Raw genomic sequence first — 15,466 nt, 5'->3', positions numbered from 1 at the left:
TCCCCCGTCCAGCCCCAATCCAGGATCACTGGTGACACAGTTGTTTTGAGGTGACATTTTGGGGTCATGACCTTGAACCCTAGCCAGGCTCGGGGGCTGTGGGGCAGTCTCTCACTCTGTGCTCCCCTCTCCTGTGTCGTGTCACCATCACAGTCTTTGGGCAGGACGGTGGCGCTGCCCCCCTGCTTTGTTTTCCCTCCTCCACCTGAAGACGGGCTGGGGGCCGCCCCGCACCCACTTGTCCTTGCGCACCAGCCCCAGTTATCAGGTGCAGCTGTACTATTACTTCTCCCTTTCCTGTGCAGTAGGAATTCTGTCCTTTTTATTTTAAATTTATTTTATTGAAGTATAGTTGATTCACAATGTTGTGTTAATTTCTGCTGTAGAGCCAAGTGACTCAGGTGTATATATATGTATATACACATATGTATACACACACGTATATATATATATATACATACATACATTCTTTTTCATATTCTTTTCCATTATGGTTTATCACAGGTTACTGAATATAGTTCCCTGTGCTATACAGGGAGCTGTAACCCTATATAGGGTTAGGACCTTGTTTATCCATCCTATATGTAATAGTTTGCATCTGCTAACCCCAAGCTCCCACTCCATCAATCCCCCACCCCCACCCCCTTGACAACCACCAGTCTGTTCTCTATGTCTGTGAGTCTGTTTCTGTTTTGCAGATAAGACTGTTCTTTGTAAGAACAGCATTTTGTCTATTTCTCCCATTTATTTATCACATTCTGATCAGTGAAGATGGTAGTTTTTAAAAGCTTGTTGAGACTTCCATTGTGACCTCTTATGTGGTCAATTTTTTTAAATGCTGTGTTTATTTGGAAAGGATGTGCATTCTCTGTTTGGCGAATTCTGTATGTTTATTAGGTTGAGGTTACGAATTGTGGTTCAGGCCTTTCCTGTCCTCTCTTGTCTGTCAGACCTGTGGTTCTGAGAGCCCCCGTGGCATCTCCCGCCGTGACTGGCCTTGTCCCATCTCTGTGGGGCTCTCGGCATGGCTGAGTGTCGGGGGCACACCCTCCAACCTGGGCCCCGAAGTTTGTCACCCCGCTTGGTTTCATTAACCCTTTTCCTTTAAGTCTCTCGTCTCTCTGTACAGATGACACCAGTTTTCTTCCTCTTCCTGACTTCCTGGTATAATTTCTTGACATGTAATTGGAACAGTCTTTCTTTTTCCTACTAAAAATAGTTTTTATTATTGACCTTCTCCTATTTACAAATTTAATGTGAATATCCAACTTTGACCAGAGGTCATCTCAGGGTGTCTGATGAGTTGTAAAAATCCCTTCAAACTCAGCTATTTCACTTAAGTTTCATTGAAATAGACGCTACTTGAGAGAGCAGAGTAACAATTACTAGCTTCCCTTTGAGGCAGTCAAGGGCGGGAGGTGTCCACTTGTCTCCCTCTTTCACGGTCACCCCAAGTTCCCATGAACTGAGTCCCAGGGACCTCGTGAGAGTCTAGATTGAGCTACACCTTAACCCCACTGCTGGCAGAAGTATTCAAAATAAAGACGGGTGCCCAGGGCTATCCACCTCATTTTATGACGATTGTTTAGAAAATCTCTCGAAGTACTTTCTGACATCTGAGAGATGATTCTTGTCTTCCTTCTGACTTCTATTTAGGTATTCTCAAAGGTAAATTCTACCTTCTGAAATATAGGCAAATATTTTATAGTTGGGCTTTGGGTGTCAGAATATAGAAACCAATATATCAAACCATGGTTCATCTTACATTGCATTAAGACCTGTTGAAAATCTTTTAAATTTTGGGAAGGAAATTAGAATGTATTTATGTGCAGATATAGCTTCTGAGCATAGACAGTTGTTGCAAATGGCAGATGGCCTTGGTTGGGATGCCACTTAGCGTGTGGACAGGTGGAGTGCTCCAGCCGTTCCAGATGACTCAGAAGTCAGCGCAGTGGCCGCAGAGAGAGCGCTTATACTTCCCTTCCTGGACACAAATTAAATATCAACCTATTGTAGTCCAGCAACAAAGAGACAGCACAATTCAAAAATGGGCAAAGGACTTGAATAGACATTTCTCCACAGAAGATAAGCAAATGGCCAATAAGCACATGAAAAGATGCTCAACATCACTAATGATCAGGGAAATGCAAATCAAAAGCACTTTAATGGATGTGAGATAGCAGTTCACACCCATTGGCTGTGGCTCTTATAAAAGAAAATAACAAGTGTCGGTGAGGATGTGGAGACATTGCAGCCCTCGGGATTGCTGGTGGGAATGTAAAATGGTGCAGCTGGTGGTTCCTCAAAAAGTGAAACACAGAATTACCATATGATCCAAAAGAATAGGAATTACCCAGAAGAATAGAAAGCAGGGACTGAAACAGGTATTTGTATACCAGTGTTCGTAGCCGCTTTATTCACAGTCACCAAAAGGTGGAAACAATCCAATCAACAGTCGAATGGATAAGCAGAATGTCTGTACAGCCAATGGATTACTATTCAGCCATGAAAAGGAATGAAGTTCTGACACATGCCTCACAATATGGATGGACCTCCAAAACAGGATGCTGACCGGGAAAAGGCAGACACAAAAAGACAAATACTGTATGATTCCACTTACATGAAGTACCTAGAGTCATCAGATTCATAACGTCGAAAAGTAGAATGACGGGTTCCAGAGACTGGTGGAGGCGGATGGATGGAGGGTACATGTTTCACAGGGACAGAGTTTCCGTTTGGGGAGATGAGAAAGTGCTGCAAATAGATAACAGTGATGTTTATACAACATCACTTTCTTAAGCCACTGAATTATACACTTCCAAATGGTAAAAAATGGCAAATTTTATGTTATATATATTTTACCACAATAAAAACATATAAACTTAGACTTAATTGTGTAGGAATGCTATGCTTAAAAAAACCCAAAAACTTACAGAAATGTATACATGCACAAAAACGGAGAGACTAGAATAATGAACTCCCGTGTGCAATAACTCAGCTTCAGGCATAACTTTGTTTCACCTATACATCGCCATCCTCCCACCGTCACTGAGTTATTTTAAAGCATTTCCAGATGTCATATCATTTTCATTCACAAACGTATCTCTATAAAGAAAAGGGCTGTTTAAAAGCACAATCACGTCATCATCATCTTCCTTAATCTCCATCCGTGTCCAGATTTCTCTGATTGGCTCACAAGTGTCTTTTTACTGTTGACTTACTTAAGTCAGTATCCAAACTCTGCATGCGGTTCATGGCTCTTCAATACCTTTTAATCTGTTACGGCTCCCCTTGCCTATTTTCCTTGCTGTTTGTTTATTGATGAGGCTGAATGGTACTGAACCACATGTGGGTCCACTTGCCTGCGCACAGTAAAGCCAATTTGCTGCCACCAGTTGCGGTGAAAAAAAGTTCAGCGTCTCTTGCAGGTGCCAAAGAAGCAGTGTGGGCAGCTATTGCTCAAAAGACCTGAAGTTCTTGTTTGGCACCCGCAATAAAAGCTGCACTTTCTTTCACTGCAAGCCAGTGTCAGTAGATTGGCCTTACTGTGCGTGGGTGAGTGGACCCAAATTTGGGTGAGTGGACCCATCATCTCGGCCCCCCGCGTACCTGCATGCCTTGCTTACAGGCGCCCTTTGAGCCAAATTCCCAAAGGAAGACAGGCACAAACTCACCTCCCACCCAACACGACGCCCTCCTCGCCACTGTCCCCGCCCCCAGGAGAGGGCACCGGACCTCCCGTCACTTCTGGGCGGGCTTCCTGGTCCTGCAGACCATGGCAATAAGGCCGGCCATTCCCGTCGCATCCAACGCCACCAGGGACGAGCAAGGAGGAGACAACAAAAGCGTGCGGTGGATAGACGCGCAGGCACGTTTCCATCAGAAGCAGGATGAGGCGCGGCTGTCAGAGCCGTCACTCCTGGTGGCAGCCGCGGCGCTGGTACCGACAACGACCCTCTTCCATGAACCCGTCCACGCTCCCTGGGCCCCCGAGCAGCTGCTGGGAGTTCGTGGCCTGGTGGGTGACCCAAACCTTTGCTTCTGCCGGGTCTGAGCCTCAGCCGTCGGGCCCGAGGGCATCGCTGTGGCTGTCCACCGGCCTGGAGGACGAAGAGGACCTGGGTTCTCCGGCTCCTCACCCTGGACAGTCGGGCCCTGCCACCCCGGCTTTGGGCCTGAAGAGTCCCAAGTGGCCAGGCCACAGCCTCCAGCGACAGCCCCAGGTAGCCTCACTGCGTCCCTGCGAGGAAGCTCTCTTCCCCTCGGGACTGAGCCCTCTAGAACCGAGAGTCAGAGGACAGGAAGCACAGATTCTGCGGGGCATCAGGAGAGGTAATAGGGAAAGGGGCCACCCCATTGGCACCCCTTGATTCCAGATCCAGCAATCCAGATCGCAGAGCTGGGTTCTAACTGGGCCGTTGGGCCAACCCCAAACAAATGTTCCATGATTTCCCCAGAGCTACGTAGTCCCTGCCTTCATGTTTCCAAGAAAGGTGCTTTAGCCCTGGTTCTTTTTTTCCAACATCTTTATTGGAGTATAGTTGCTTAAAATGGTTTGTTAGTTTCTGCTTTATAACAAAGTGAATCAGTTATCCACATGCACATATCCCCATATCTTAGTCATGGATTTTAAGGAAATAAGATCTGTGACCTTTAGAACGATTTCTCGTATTCAACAAACATTTATTGCATCCTGTGTGCCAAGCACCCTGGTTTGTAGCAGGGAGCAAAAGGGTGGCCTTCCCAGCCCTGGAGACGTGTGTGATGGGGTCCTGTGAGGGTCGGCAGCCATGTCCCTGGAGCCTGGGGCCCCTTGTTGGCACTTGAGGGTGGCGTGTATTGAACATCCACGTCTCCACGTCTAGTCCTCTGCTCTCCCATCTTAACACGGCAGAGAGGTCTCAGGGGTCGCCTGGGGAGGCCCAGCCCCAACCCTGTTGTGAAGCGTTCTGCCTAATGCATTTCCTGAGCACCTTCTGTTTCCTAGCTGCCCGTGTTCTTGCAGACTTAGGTTAGCAGTGAGTTTAGGAATAAGGCGTATCTTTAATTTCCTTCTGAGTTTCCACCGAGAACTGTCTTCTATTAGTATTCGATTAAATTCAGGCTGTTCCAGGCGAAGCGAGTTATGCTCTGATAAGAAAGGGCAGAATTCAAAGTTGGGCAGTTGGCCCCTCCCCTGATTGTCTGCTGTTACCGGGGGTCACCATTTCTTTCTGGCGAGCAGTGCCCCTCCCAGCATGTATGCGTGTGTGAGCATCACCATGGCTTGTTGAGGAAATGCGTCACTGGAACCTGGACACGGGGCGACGCCCAGTGCTTCAGGTGGCCCTTCGTGTGGGTGGGGTTTATCTTCTTGGTGAGGCGGGGAGGGTTTGGAGTGGGGACTCGGCTCCCGTTTTCTTCTTGGAGGTGGAGTTGTGGGTCCTGCTGTTGACACTGGAAGTCTCTCCGTGACTGAGCACAGGGTGCCTTATTGGCGCGGAGCCCCTTCCCTGGCAGCCCGCGGCCTGGGTCTTTTGTGTGTGTGTTTTCCAGATGTTCCAGGTACTGATTGTTTTTTATTTCTGTTAACATGACGTGTTTTACCTTTTTTATCCACGTGTTGCAGGCTACCAAGTGACTTCCATTTGGCTCTTACAGAGCGAAGATTGAATGTTTACAGGTCAGTTCACTGTTGTCCTTGGGTCCCTGCAGTTGGCACTGTGTCCAGTAGAGGCCTGATTTCTCATACAACTGGTGGCTTCGGGAAGTCCTTTAAGAAAAACTTTCCTTAAAGAGTCCCTTTTGCATTTCTTCTTACTTAAATGGTGGCGTCAGGTACAGTGGAAACCTAATGTTACTCTCTTTAAGGCCAGCATCAAATGATGTGTGTTAATTCCACTGCAAAGGCTCTGTGACTAAAAGCTAATGGACATGTACTATTTGGGAAGGAGGAGGCGTAACGGTCTACATTGAGCTCCGTTGATCTTAAGCGCCCACACTTCCTGGAGTCTCTCGCTTCGGCCTTTTTGTTTTTAAATTCCAAACTCTAATTTATCCCCCTGCCCGAGCATGCGGGCCGTGGGATACAGTTTGTTTTCTACGTCTGAGTCTATTTCTGTTTTGTAATAAGTAAGTTTATTTATGTCAAGTTTTTTAGATTCCACATATAAGTGATATATATTCGTCTTTGTCTGATTTCATTTAGTATAATAATCTCTGGGTCCATGTATGTTGCTGCAAATGGCATTTCATTATAGCTGAGTAATGTTTTGATGTATACATTAACCACATCTTCTTTATCCATTGCATCCATCAGTGGACATTTAGGTTGATACATGCCCAGGACTGGGATTGCTGGATCATACAGCAACTCTAGTTTTTAAAGGAACCTCCATACTGTTCTCTTCATTTTATTTTTTTGAGTAGTGTAGTTGACCCTTGAACAGCATGGGTTTGAACGGTCCAGGTGCACTTACACAGGGACTTTTTCCAGTAGTAAATAGTACAGTACTGCACAGTCTGCTGTATACGGAGGCCAAGTATAAGTTATCCACGGGAAATGGATGGGAGTCCCGTTCCTGCATTGTTGAAAGGTCACCTCTAATTTTCAGGGTAAGTTGTTCCGTGAAGTGAAATAGGTAATTGTACGCATTTTAATAAGAATTGTTGTAGCCGTGATTGTAAAACCTACTTAGTCGGTGTGATTATCTTGTTTGTAATTTGTAAAGCAGAAGTTTCTCTCTTGAGTGTCAAACTTAGGTGCTATGGTTTTGTTTTTCATGTGCTGATAGAGACACTCAAGAGGTATTTAATACACCTTTACTACAGGAAGGGAAATGAGGTTCTCCCCCAATGTAAAGAGAGCTGTACTGTGTATGGGTTGCAAAGATAAGTTTATATATAGAGAAAATTAGGATATAAAGAAAGGATATAAAATATGAAAGGATATAAAGAAAGCAGAAACCCCAGAAATGGCACCATTTGGAAGCCCAGTTACAGCTGTGGATGTGTTTGTGAACTTGGTTGGGGCGGGGTGGGGGTGGGGGTCAAGATGTGCTGGGAACTGTTACCTGCTGGCTTCGCTCAAGGGTGTGGGGCTCTTTCCATGGCAGGGGCCGTGGACTTCATCATCCTTTAATTACAGTCTTAAAGAATTGCATCATATGGCTGTTTCTGGGATTTTCTCAAACTGGTCGCCTGGTGATGGACATTGGTTTGTGTCCCTTAATTTAAAAAAAAAAAAAAGGCATGCTGGGAGCCCCCTTACAATTGACACAGGCTATTTATCATACTCTGACTGGCACTTGACACGATGGAGTTTCACAGTTGTCCCCATTTCCCTGGGCAGCACACCTAGCTGTTAGGTTTGTAGTTGGGATTGAAGGCAGGGACACCCTGGTGTGAAGCCTGCCTTCTTCCGTGGTGCTGCCCCTTGAGCCTCCCAGCCCCCTCTCTGCTTATCAGAGGACTTACCCTACTTGTTAGTGTGTGGGTGTGGTCATGCTGTGGTCAGCGGAGGAGGACACTGGGGGCTGCCTTGGTCAGGACTTGGCATGCTGAGCCGGCACAAGGAGTGGTCCCCCTGAAATGCCCCCAGTGCCCCATGGAGACAGGGCTAGGTCAGTGCTAGCCATTGGCTCTTTAGGTTTGTTAGATTGTAATTTAAACAGTATTTGTGTTTTTAGTAGTAAGGTGGCTTTCTTCTGCACTTCCGCGACCCGGGCAGTGGTGGCAGGAGTCGGAGAAGTTGCCTCAAGTTGAGCTCTGCGTGGATCTGTAAAATCCTGTTTTTATTTAATAACTGCTTTATTTAAGCTTGGACCTTCCCCACTGCCCCCCAAAGGTAGACATTGGCCTCTTCTAATCTCAGAGAAAGAAAGGAAGATTCCAGCTCAAGTATACAGTTGAATTCTTGACTTTTGCATTTCCAAGGTCTCCAAGCATTATTTTTGCCCCTTGGCCTGTGGCATGAGATGCAGCTCCACTCATGAAGCACGTACTTGTGAGACAGCAGCAGGCCTTTGGTTTTTTCCTCCAGCCATTTTCTCTTTGGACTTGGGTGGCCGTCCCTCTGAATGCTGCCGTTTCATAACTGGTGCCTTCTCAGTCATCCGAGGAGAGGTGGGGAGGGTCTGGGAGAGCAGCCTCCTGGAGCGTCACTGTCACGGCCCTTCAGTCTCACTGGCCCATCAAGAGCAGCCCTTTGAAGTAGCCAGTAGTGTCAAGTCTGTGCCGTTGGCCATACTCAGACTGACCCCTTTACACCTAAAATTAACAAGGTCCCCAAAGGGCTTTTGTTTATGTTATGTCTGTTGTTATTTTCCATATTTGGCATTAAAAATGAGACATTTAAATATACTTAAAAATACTAACGTAAATAACACTTTATGGAAACTATGTTCCAAAAGAAAAACAATTTAATGAGAAAGGTAGTGTTGTCCTAGGGTTTTGCAGGTCTCCTGAACGTCTGGCTTAAGCGACAGTAGCCGGATTCTCTTGTCTCCTTCGTCCTATCTCTGTCATGTGGCTTCTGAGAAACCACCACGTCTGTGCCCTTAGTGTTGTGCAAATAGTTTGACCTTGGGGGGGCCCTCCTGAAAGGCCCGGGGGCCACACTTTGAGAACCTCTGCTGTAGGTCATGGTTAGAAATGCTCTTGTTGTTGAGAAATGGGAATTTCAAAAGACAGTTGACTCTGAACTTTAACACCTGGGGAAATGGGTTACTTTTAAGAAGATAGGCAATGTTTTCAGGGGGCCCTCAACCACGTTCTCACTTTTTGGGAAAAGCGTGGACTGTCTGCTAGTTTGTGGTCCCCAGTGAAGAGGGTTCAGTGCACACGTCCCCCTCAAAGTGGACCGCCGGGAACCAGAGCCCCAGAGTACAGCCGGGGTGCGCTGTGGGTGAGGAGGCCCCAGGGGTCTTTGGGCCTGAGGGAACGGTGGCATTTTGCCTTTATCGTAGGCTGTCCTCACCCACAGCCTCTCACCGGATCCTTACCAACAGCTCTTGCCGCAGCGAGACACGGTGCACCGGGTCTGCACTGGGTGCTACGGGTGACACGGGGATCTGGCAGCAGTGCCCCCGTGGGTGCTGGAAGGGAGTAGCCAGCCCGGGTGCACTCGGGGCCCAGACAGACCACTGCGGATATGAAAGCGATAGGGTGGGTGGTTAGGGGGGCGGAGCTGGAGGATCAGGGTCCCTAGGAAGCAACCCCTGAGGTGCCCAGCAGGGCTGACTGTCCTGGGGAGCGACTTACTGTGCCCAGGTCCCTTCTGTGACCCTCCCTCCCCCCCACCTCACAGTCACACCCTCTGTCTTGGTTGGGGAAGGATGGGGGAGGCTCCCGTTTGGGGGCCCATCCCAGTGTTGTCCTGGGCATTTAGCCAGACCTGCCCCATCTTGCAGACTCGGTGAGGACAGGAGCCTGTGCAGTTCAGAGGGTCCCTAAGACCCTGGCGGGGGCCTTGTCTTACAAGCACCAACCCCCAGGGTGTAGGATTCAGAGAGTCCCTTGGCAGTGTTTGAAGCCATGTCTTCTTGTTCCTTGAGAGACAAGAGGGAGCTGCCTCAGTGCACTCGGGCTGCCGTGGCAAGGACCACAGACTAGGAGCTTTGACACAGTGGACTTGATTTCTTTTTTTTTTTTTTTTTTTTTTGGTGGTATGCGGGCCTCTCACTGTTGTGGCCTCTCCCGTTGCGGAGCACAGGCTCCGGATGCGCAGGCTCAGCAGCCATGGCTCACAGGCCCAGCCGCTCCGCGGCATATGGGATCCTCCCAGACCGGGGCACGAACCCGTATCCCCTGCATCGGCAGGCGGACTCTCAACCACTGCGCCACCAGGGAGGCCCTGGACTTGATTTCTTGCAGCTCTGAAGGCGGGAGGCCCGAGGTCAGGATGCCGGGGCAGTTGGGTCCCGGTGGCAGGGCCAGGTGGGGTCTGGGGCCTCTTTTCCAGGGCAGATATCCCATTCAGGAGGGCTCCGGGGGCACAAACGTGCAGACCCCAGCAGGAGTCCATCCAAGGTAGCAAGCGGTTCCGTAGAGGACAGGGAAAGCCTCGTTTCCTCCACCTTACCCTGGACGCATTCAGGTGGCTCTGCTGGTTGTTCCTGAAGCGCTTTTGGAGAGCTGCCCACCGAGGTCACAAGCCTGTGTTTTCACTAGGAAGTGGATAGAGAGAAAGCAGAGTGCCCGCTGCCCGCCCGCCAAGGGGGAGCTGGGGTCCCGGCCTCACCAGAGCTTTGCCGAGGCACCAGTCGTGGCGAGCTTTTAAGCAACAAGTTTTACTTTTTGTCTGCACAGACCTGTGAAGCAAAAACACCTAAGAAATTTTGAACAGCACGTGGTTCCTAGATTTCTCTCTGTAGTTACCGCTTGAGAAGCGTATCGTGCTGTGGGTCCTTTTGCTTCAGTGGAATTTGAATGACAGTGTTATTTGGCAAGCAGCAGACTTTGGATTGGCCACCTCAAGGACTGCAGTGCCACTAGGGCAGTCGAGTCAGGATGAGCGTGGGGTCGCTGAGAGGGACCGCTGCCAGGTCGGCAGGATGTCGCATGTCCTCTCAAATTCCTGGGCGTGGCCTCGTTAGTGACTGTCCCATTAATAAAAACGGAATTGTGCAAGAGGCTTGTGAAATTGTGCAAGCTTGCTGTTTTCAGTACTTCATAGAACTTTCAGCACCTTCTCAGTCCCTCCTCATCCCCAGCAAAGGATTCGTCATGAGACGGAAGACTCTTAACGTGAAATATCAGTAACTGTGAACTTTGGCCCAGCCTGTTAGAACCATAAGTTGAGTTAGCAGAGTCCGAAATAATGAGGTTACGTTGTAGCACTGGATATAATTTGTGACCCGCAGGTTAGAATTGTTTCAAAATTAAAATTGTTAGCTTTGAATATTGTTTCGGGGTGTGAGATTCGGAGGACCACCTTGTTTTGCCGCTAGGTGGGCAGGGCAGGTGCACGCTTGTGTGTTATGTTTTTGAGAAGCCGCAACGGTTTTCTTGTGTTTGTTGTGCTGTGAAAATAGGAGCTTCATTGTGGTTATCTATTACATTTTAAAGTATCTCAGAGAAATTAGTCTCCAGTGCATAGAACTAAGCATCTTCAGATGGGTAAGATGCGGTTACTTACCTGTGGCGAGCTTTGTAGTAGTGGAGCCTTCAGATTTACGTGCTTGTAGAGTCGGGCAGCACCCACGTTGTTTGTTTGGGGAGCGTATTTTGGGTTTTGCTTGAAAGAAAATCACTTCTGGCAGCTTAACGTTTTCCAAGGGTTGTATAGTCTGAAGGGAAAACGAAGTGGGGCTTTAGAACAGTTTTGTGGAAGCAAATGTTTCCTCTCCTCTGACACTGGAGTGCGGATTCGTGTGAGCGCTTGGCGTGTATCCAGAATGTTCTTGAGCTACCGGAAATGGTGTGTTTTGAAACCCTTTGGAGGCTAAGAGCTCAGAAGCCCTGTCCAGGGTCACAGTCGGCCTCGTGAGCCAGCCCTGCCGGGTCGGCGTTTGCACTGCTGGCACAGAGGTTCCTGGTAGTGCCCCTGAGGGGCCAGAGGCGCCCGCAGCCAGGGGCCGCAGAGCAGTGCCGATGGACTGCATTTTTCAGGTGGTGTGTGTCAGGCGTTTTCTCGAAGATGCACAGCGTGAGACTCGAGGAAATCAACTGCCTATATTTGTTACTGATGACAAAATTCCGGTGTTAAAGGAAAATTAGCATTTGGAAAAGCTTTTATCTGCCACCCTGAGCTTGATGGCTTCCCAGTAATGAAAGACATTTCAGGAGATGGGCGCTCACATTAAGAGATGCGTCTCATGTCGTTCTAATGAAATGTGCCAGCGTGTGGACTCTGCACGTGTCCAACTGGCCACCGTGCACATAGGCAAAAGCTGTTTTCAGAGTGCGTTACGACGCAGGAAGGTGTGGAGCATTCATGGCTGTGGTTGCAGATTCGTGTCCCAAGTAGTTTTCATGGAACTGCGGCCTGTCGAGGTTTGATGTGGTATCAGGGAACATCCACAATTCTGAAAGCCTTTCTCAAGTTTAATTTTGGAAATACATATCCCACATGAGCACCCGCTCTTTGGGGTCCTCAGTTTGTAAGGGTATAAAGGGACCTTGACAGCAAAACGTTGGAGAGCTGCCTGGGAGGTGGTGGGCTGCTTCCTGCCCTTGGGTGGCCTGGGGGAACCTAAGGTTTCGTGTTGGTATTCCTAGGTCTGCTTAGGAAGTGGAGCCGTTTTCAGCTGAGAGGACATTTGCACTTAGAAATGTAAAGATCTAAAAGTATCTCAGTGCATCATGTTCGCCTCCAGGTTTTCTTTTTCCCAGTTTCAGGGATGACCGCCCACCGTTCTTTTCCTCTGGGGAAAAGTTGTTACTAGTACGGTGTGAGCACCGTTTGGTGACCTGCTGTTGTGTGTGGACCCACATTTTAAGTTGTGTTAGGAACAGAACACAATTTTTCTCTTTTAACTTTTGCCTTGATCATAGGAGTTTGTTTTTGTTTCGTGACCTGAAATTTTACCTTAGAATTTCTGGGAAGAAATTATGAAAGCGATCTTGCAAATGTAAAATCAAAAAAAAGAACCAAAATGAACCAGATGATCTAAAATGATATGATGTATTCTGAATAAAGTACTTCATTCCACTTAACAGAAATAGCTGGATTTTCCTTTTCTGATGATTCAGAAGTCAAATCCAGAGGCATGGGTTTTTTCTTGGGTGGGTGGTTGAGATTAACACAAACCTTAAAAACTTTTTAATTCCTGAGACCATCGTAATTTCTTTGCTTTTATACATGTTCACTGTTCTGAACAGTTTCTCCTGAGAAGTTTCTCATTTTGAGATGGGTTGACCATATGTGAGAGAGGTGGTGGCCATGGGGGGCCGGGGGTGACCAGAGTGAGATGGTCGCTATCTCTTTAAAAGGAGGTGGGACGGAATGTTTGCTCTGAGGTCACCCAAGGAGACCACAGTTAGAGGGGAGGCAGTTGGTGTGAGGTGAGGAAGAGGTGAGTTGCGGGCAGGGAGTCCTGGGTCTAGAAAGCAAAATGTGTTAAAATGTTAACACTGCGGACTTACCTAGAAACAGAGACACATTTGTGGAGCAAACTAGGTATCGTGATTGAATGAGGGCACAGGAGGAGAAACGTTCTTTCAATATGTAAATACACATAGATGAGCTGTACCCCGGTGATGTTCAATCATCATCACATTAGTCCTCTGAAATCTTCCTTAGATTTTTAACTAAAAGGATGACATAGGTATAGTGTTGTAGGGCTTCCCTGGTGGCACAGTGGTTAAGAATCCGCCTGCCGAGGCAGGGGACACGAGTTTGATCCCTGGTCAGGGAACTTAAGATCCCACATGCAGCAGAGCAACTAAGCCCGTGTGCGACAACTACTGAGCCTGTGCTCTAGAGCCCACGAGCCACAACTACTGAGCCTGCGTGCCACAAGTACTGAAGCCATGCGCCTAGAGCCCGTGCTCCACAACAAGAGCAGCCACCGCAATGAGAAGCCCACGCACCACAACGAAGAGTAGCCCCCGCTCACTGCAACTAGAGAAAACCCACGCACAGCAACAGAGACCAACACAGCCAAAACTTAAATAAATAGATTTAAAAAGAAAAGAATTTCTAAATAATGACTTTCATGTGTAATTTTTGTGTTCATCTTTTCATGTTTTGTTCCTTTCTCTCTGTCTCTGGGTTTTTACTGACCTGGGTCCATCTTAAAAGTACGATTGTAATTGGAAAGCAGCTGGTACCAATGATCAGTTTTGAAACCCTCCTTCCCACTGAGGCCTCTGCCCTCTGCCCACCAGCTTCCTCCCCACCAGTGCGCAAGCGGAGGCCTTTCCAGCCCCCTGCTTTCAGAGTGTAGTCAAAGTATCTTCCCTTCTTTAAAAGTCCTTAAGGAAGCAGGGGACTTTGTTTTGTGGATATTGTTTGTCGACTCGCCCAGTGTCTTTGTGGGTCATGTAATGTACATTCAAATAAGAGATTGTTTGGAAAGCTTCATGCCTTTTTTTTCTTAAACATGATTTTAGTTATAGTTGCTTTAAATCTTTAAACTGTTTTGTTGTCTTCTTTTAGGAGCTTACTCCGTGGTGACAGTCTCGAGATAATCTGCATTGTAATCTGTGAATAGTGACCGGCAGCAGCAGGGTTTCGGGGCTTGGCGCTTCCCTTGGACCCCGCAGTTGCATCGGCCAGGTTTTCATGGTTCGTAGGAAGTCGGAAGAAGCGCCCAAGCTTCCGTGTGGGGCAGGTAGCGTGGCAATAGTGTTAAACGCCAGCAACACAATTTTCAGTTTAGATGTCATGTTTTCTATTTCAAAAGCAGCATTATATGTAAAGAAACTGATGTGACATTAGTATTTGTTTGCAGTGGTTTAAGCTTTAGCCCAAGATTTCTTGAAGAGTGTCTAACTGTGTGTTAAGAATCTGATTCAGAGCACTACTTTATTTTTACATGGGTGATTTCTTTAGTGCATTTACGATGACGTTGTATGTTGTCTCTGGTGAGAACTGTGTTTTGTAGAGGAGAGTCCTTCCTGCAGAAAGACTTGGGTGACCAGGACAGTGGCGTGGTCCTTGGTGGCACAGGTGCTGATGTCACAGCTACTCCTACAAGCTTCCAAGTGTCCTGGGAGAGTGTGGGCCCAGGCCCAGTGTGGGGGAGTTGCAGACCTGGACATGGAAATGGGAGGTGACCATACTTAGTGGGAACGAAAAAGAGAGTTCAGTTACGTGTGATTTTTAATTTTGTGTGTTTTCTGTTTGAAGGTTTCCATTCTGTACTAGTCCTTCCCCTGGGATGGATCATGGCGTAAAACCTGAGTCATCGTTAGCATTTAAATGTAATTGAAGGCCGCGCAGCTTGGGAAAAAATTCTCAAGGTATATACTATCTTTTTCAGGCTTTTTCATTTTAAACAGGAGTGAAGTTTTCACAAACACGACCGTTTAAACAGTCTGTTAGAAAGAGGAGAGAAGAAATAAATACCACAGGTGCTGCGTGGGTCAGTATTTTCTCAGTGTCCTGATGGTCTGCTGCTGCAGACCCTGCGTGCAGAGCTGGATGGGCCCATCTTGTGTCAACACAGTCGTGGCTCGGGAATCTGGGCAGGGCTCAGCGGGGGCTGGGTGTGGGTGTTCAGGGTCCGAATCCCCCATCTCCACGTGATCCCTCCAGCAGCGTGGTCAGACGTCTCACACGCAGCTCGGGGCTTCCAAGCACTAGGCCCGGAGCCAGCACGGCGTTCTGTCCACCGAGCTCTGCGGGCAGAGCCAGGTGGGCCCCGCGTCTCTGTGCGGGAGAGCCCGAGGCACCCGCCACCCTGTCCTGTCCTGGCAGCACTGCTGCTCGCTTCCTCTTTCCCCGCTACATCTTGTACAAATCCTCGTCCTCAGCAGTTGACAGATGCACAGATTTGGTTTGCTAGCTGTGTTTTTCTACTGAACATTAGCTCCGTAAGTG

Source organism: Hyperoodon ampullatus (genome assembly GCF_949752795.1).
Source record: "Hyperoodon ampullatus genome assembly, chromosome: 5".
NCBI classification, from domain to species: domain Eukaryota; kingdom Metazoa; phylum Chordata; class Mammalia; order Artiodactyla; family Ziphiidae; genus Hyperoodon; species Hyperoodon ampullatus.
This window is presented reverse-complemented; position numbering follows the sequence as displayed.